Raw genomic sequence first — 5,783 nt, 5'->3', positions numbered from 1 at the left:
TGTATGTTAAGTCGTAAAAAGTTAAAACGGAAATGTAAAACATAGAAAATAATAAGTAAGTCAAAACGGTAAAGAACGTACTAGGAAATGATAAGTAGAATTATTTAAGCATAAATAATAATAGTTTAGAAAAGGTTGCAATATCAAAATCAAGTTAATTAATTTTTTTTTTCAATATAGTTTGAAGGTAATATTTTTTAAGACCATTACTAGATAATAATAATAATAATAAAAGAGAAAGTTAACATACAAATGAATTAACGTGTTAAACGTAATAATCAAGTAGAATAATTATATATACAAATAGGGCAATTATATAATTACATCATAGAGTAATTTCATAATTACTCTACTTGAATATATAATTACTATACTTGATTCTCACGTTTAGCACGTTAATTTGATTTGTATTTGATTCAAACCCATAATAATACTGCTTTATAAATATAAATTTTATTGGTATACTTTGTTAAACTTTAACTTGAGGTAACAGGTTAGAGGTGCACAAATCGGTTTTTTTAAAAAAACCCGGTTTTTTTCGTCCAGGAAAAAAACCGGACCGGTTAATAACCGGTTTTTGTGTATGAAAACCATAACCGGTCAAACCGGTTAGGACCGGTTTAGGAACCGGTTAGAACCGGTTAATAAACCGGTTTTTTTATTAACCGGTTTTTTAATAACCGGTCTAACCGGTTAACCGGTTTTTTTTTTTTTTTTTTTTAAATAACCATTATTTTTTCACAGTATAAACAAACCGGTAACTACAAGGCAAACCGGTAACTACAAGCATTAAATCGTTATCGCATATTCGTAACTCAAAAATACATAACTTTCATTTATAGCTTTTACATTAAAAATACAAACATTAAATCGTTATCGCATATTCGTAACTCAAAAATACAAACATTAAAGAATGCTTAGACACGATTATATTAACAACTTGCTGTTTCTTACTCATTATTTTCCTCGCTACCCGATCCCGAGCTATTCCTTAGGTAATCGTCGTACGCGGCTTCTTCATCGGTCATTGGTTGAGTGTGTCCTTGATTGACCTCGTCTTCATACAAGCCCGCCTCATAGTCCATTTCCCCCTCGAGTGAGCGTTGATGTTGTGCCCTATCTAAAGAGTCCAAGTAATCCTTGTAGCAAATAGACATCTCTACAGCTGGTGGAGTGAGTCGAGTCCTCCTAATCGATATAACCGTGCCAGAAACAGAAAAAGCAGACTCCGAAGCTACCGTGGAAGCTTGGACCGTTAGTAAATCTTTGGCCATGGCGGCGAGGATCGGAAACTCATCCTCCTTACCTCTCCACCAAGCCAGCAAATCAAGACTTCTAAATTCATCTGGAGTCATGTGTTTCACAAAGTTGGTACCACCATACCTTCCAAGTTCACTGCTTGGGGTGTTTACCTTTTGACGTTTACCGGCGTCTTCCCAAATCATGTAGTACATCCCCATTTCAAGGTCGGTTTGGGATTGGGATTGGGCAACAGCTCTTAACGAGTCATGAATTTGGGAAGACGACCCGTATTTTGTAAGGTAAACATCATACATGTTAGACAAGGTGGTGTTGAAAGCATTTTTTAAAGTTTGGTTATAATAGGGGTTTTGATCGTCGTTTAACTCTAGCTCATCACAAATTTTTTCTATTAAAGCTTCAACACCACCAACATTTATGCAAGGGTTTAACGCAGCAGCACATGTCAAAACAGCGGGTAGTTGTTGAAAATATTTTCTAAATTTTTCTTTCATTTTTACACCCATATCAAAATAAGGTGCACCCCTACAATGAAGTTCACTCAACTTTGTGCACATGACAGCAATTTTTGGTAAAGCAATGGGGCTTGTTGGATAGTAAACCCCGGATAAACTAGTTGTGCAAGATTTAAAAATTTGAAGGACCTCCGTAACGATCTCAATCAATAACCAGTTTCTAGGATCGTACGGTGCACATTTACCCCTATTTGACATTATTTGATGAAACTCAATTAGTGATTCTTTTTGTTGGATGGCTTTCTCAAACATATCACAAGTCGAGTTCCATCTTGTTGGACAATCCCAATTGGGCCCCAACCATTGACAATTAGCTTCATCACAAAATTTTTTGTATCTTGAAAATGTTTTATTGTTGCTAAAAACATCTCGTAACATTCTTTTAAAATTGTTTCTTTGCGTTTCGATCACGTTTAACCCATCTTGCACGGCCAAGTTGATAATATGTGCAATGCATCGGCTATGAAAAAACGCTCCATCACAAATAGGTTTATACTTTAATTTTAAATGGCCAACCGCGGCCGTATTGTTGGACGCGTTATCAAACGAAATTGAAAAGATTTTATGTTCAATCTTGTATTGTCGAATGACTTTATCCAAGAGTTTAAAAATATTTCTACCCGTGTGCGGGTAATCAAACAATTGAAACGCAACGGTTCGTTTCATCATTTGCCACGACTCGGGGTCAACCCAATGAGCCGTCACACAAATGTATGAGTCGGGCGAACCATTAGGTACCGACCACACATCCGTTGTTAAGTTTACACCACTTTGTAAGTTTGAAAAGTATGAAATTAGTTCGGATTTAGCGTTTTTCCAAGCTTTAAGACAATCTCTTCTAAGGGTCGAACGACTTACGTGTTGGTAGCGTGGTTGAACATACTTTTGCATCATCTCCGTGAATTGAGGGTTGTCGAAGTGGTTGAAAGGAAGTGTATTTTGAATCACAAAGTTTGAAAACTTTTGACGTACCGCTTCAAGGTCGTACGTAAACACCGTTCCTTGATTCGTCATCTCCGGCTGCGAACTACTTCCCGATTCGTCCTTCAAGGCCTTGCAAAATGGCCTTTGTACATGCGCTTTTAAAGTGGAGTTTGCATCTTTGCCATAAAACTTCAAACAATGTTTGCATCGAGCTTTTTGGCTACCGTTAGACATTTCGCATAGGTCGAAATGTTGCCAAACATCATGGTTTCGTTTCGTGGGGATGACCCGAACGACCGTTTCTCCCGTGTTCGAGGCACCCATGTTGACGGATGAAGTAGCACTTTGGGAGGCCATGATAATCGACTACGAAATTAGAGCGTATGGAGTGGTAATGTGGTATAATAGAGCTTGAGATAACAAAATAATCGCGTATGAAATAAACGTTTAGAGCGTTTGGAGCGTTTGGAGTTGTATAATCGAGTGTGTTCTAACCAATACCCAACCTAAACTATATATAGATGTTTGTGGGGGTAGAATGGTAAAAAAAAAAAAACGGTCAAAATTGAAAAAAACGGCTATATAGCCGTTTCACAACGGAAATAAACCGGTTTTTAACCGGTTAACCGGTTTTTCTATAACGGTCATAAACCGGTTTATAAAAAAACCGGTTAACCGGTTTTTTAGTAACCGGTTAATTAAAAAAACCGGTTTTTTTTATAACCGGTTTCAAAACCGGTTTGGGCTCTAAAAAGTATAACCGATATACAAACCGGCGGTTTGTAAACCGGTCAAACCGGTTTTAAATAAGCCGGTTTTTAAAATAACCGGTTTCCGGTTTAAACCGGCAAACCGGTTCGGGGACCGGTTTTTTTGAACACCTCTATAACAGGTTAAACAAAGATTCATAAATTTAAAACAATAATCACTAATTTAAAAAATAAAAATAAAAAAACCTATGACAGCTATAAGTCTTATAACAACTTGGCCCAATGATTATCCTAGCCCAAGTCTGAAAAATGCATACACTTACTTTTGCTTAAAGAGTTGATAGTGGCCGGACATAAATTGGCCCACGCGCAACTTTCAAACAAAAAACAATTAGAGGCCCAACCAAATAAATGCCAATACGCAGCCTGATGTACACCGTTTGACGTGTAAGGAGTGTTGTAGAATTCGTTAAGAGAATGCGTAGTCAAAACGTCCAATTCTTAGGTATTTTGCGTCATGTGTCATCCCCGTCGTCAATCGAGAGTTTTGCAAAAAGTGCCGTAGTAGGCAAAACGCCGCGACTCTTCTACATTAATTATATATATTCCCCTCTCTCTCTCCCCTCCTCATACACAATTTTATCAAAATTCGTGCCACCTTTGCGTTTCGTAGAAAATGCCCCACCAAAACGCCACCCCTAAAACGCTTAGGGGGGCGGTGTTCCCCGGCGTTTTCAGCCCCAAAACACCGCAACGTTGTTCTATTACGGATGGTCTAAGCGCTAGCCTGGTTGTGTGGTAGGGACTAGGGATTATTCGGATAAGAATTTATATGTAAATTTTCAAATATACATATACAATTTTCAATTTTGACCGACTATGACTAAATAACTATTAATCAACGACTAGTCGGTGTGGTACCAACTAGAAATTAACCGGCGCCTAAAAGTGATTTTTACAACCATGCCTGTAAGGCTATAACCCAATATTCACCCTCGACCTGACTTTCAAGTTTCACCCCTGTTGACTCTTTAGCTAGGTTCCAAAAATACCCCTCATCTTTAAAAATACTGCTCTTTTCACACCATACCTCATGCTCCACCACCAGTGGTACAACATTCTAAAATTTTTCATCATATTCTAATATATTCAACACTGCCCTAATTAAGATGTTTCTCTTTCTACATCAAACTATGGAATGAACATAGTGAATTATGAATCCAAACCAAACCCAAAATTGGATAAACAATAGTGAGCTTAAAAACAATATCTTTACATGTTATCAGGTCCAGTCAATTGTGATTAAACAAAATTTTATTAACATAGTAGCCTTTAAAGAAAAAATTTGAATTTGTTATTGATTGGATCCCTTCAACGAAAGAAAGGTATCTCCAAAATTAAGCATATGCCACTTTAAGCGGTGAACACACGGTATGGTATTCTTTAGTAAAAGGCGAAAGAATAGTTCGCTTCGTGTTCACTGCGCGCTTGCGTTGTTTTCAAAGCACTACCTGCTTGCTTTAAATAATGAATTATCACTATTACGTTTTGTTAAGCAACCGATGTGGGATGGACTACACGTATTCTTTTTCTATGTTAACCCACACTTTTTATTTTTGGTTCCATATATGTTCCCAAAATCCTGTCTATCCAATTAAACCAATTTTAGCGAATTCTGTTGAAGGCTCGGAAATTTTTGAGGCCTATTGTTATATGCCAAGAAAATCATTTAGGGCATGTTCGTTTCACATAATTCAAAAGAATTGGAATTAAAATCCCATGACATTGTGTGTTTGTTTCGTTGAAATTGGAATCCTAATTTCTTTTGGTGTGTTCGGTTCAAAGAATTGGAATTGGAATTCAGTTCTTTCAATTTTTTTAAATTAAGGAATTTCAAATTCTTCCAAAATGTGTAGGAATTCAAGGTAATTTATTGGAATTTTTTCTCAAGTTTTTTTTTCTAACGAGGACAACGAATACATATTTTCATTTTTTTTCTTTTTTTGTTTTTAATTTATATTTTGAGTTATAAATTTATTATTATTATTTTTGAATATTTTTTTGAGGGGTTTTTGATCTTAATAGAAAACCCATAAAAATTTTCAAAAAATAAAAAATCATAACGCAAAACATAAAAAAAACAAAAAATCTAGGAAAACTAAAATGTTTCGCCGTTATCCTTGTTAAAAAAAAGAAAAGGAAAAAACCCGATTCCTATTCATTTGTCAAATGAACACATTAAGAATGTAACTGGATTTCAATTCTTCCCATTTTCAATTCCTATTGGAATATTCAGATTCCAATTAATCCAATTCCTTCAAATTTCAAATCCTATGCAATTTTTAATTTCAATTCCATTCAATTCCAATTTCAT

The 5,783-nt window shown here is 35.8% G+C and overlaps 1 pseudogene; it reads right to left on the bottom strand.

The window, feature by feature from the left end:
• Positions 1 to 4,774: 4,774 nt before the first annotated feature.
• LOC143538314 (U5 spliceosomal RNA) lies at positions 4,775 to 4,899 on the bottom strand (annotated as a pseudogene).
• Between the last annotated feature and the right edge of the window lie 884 nt (positions 4,900 to 5,783).

This window comes from Bidens hawaiensis, unplaced genomic scaffold, assembly GCF_021521415.1.
Source record: "Bidens hawaiensis isolate Kalapana, Puna unplaced genomic scaffold, B.hawaiensis_p1.1 tig00011542_1, whole genome shotgun sequence".
NCBI lineage: Eukaryota > Viridiplantae > Streptophyta > Magnoliopsida > Asterales > Asteraceae > Bidens > Bidens hawaiensis.
The sequence above is the reverse complement of the archived record's forward strand: the minus strand, read 5'-3'. Positions and strand labels throughout refer to the sequence as shown.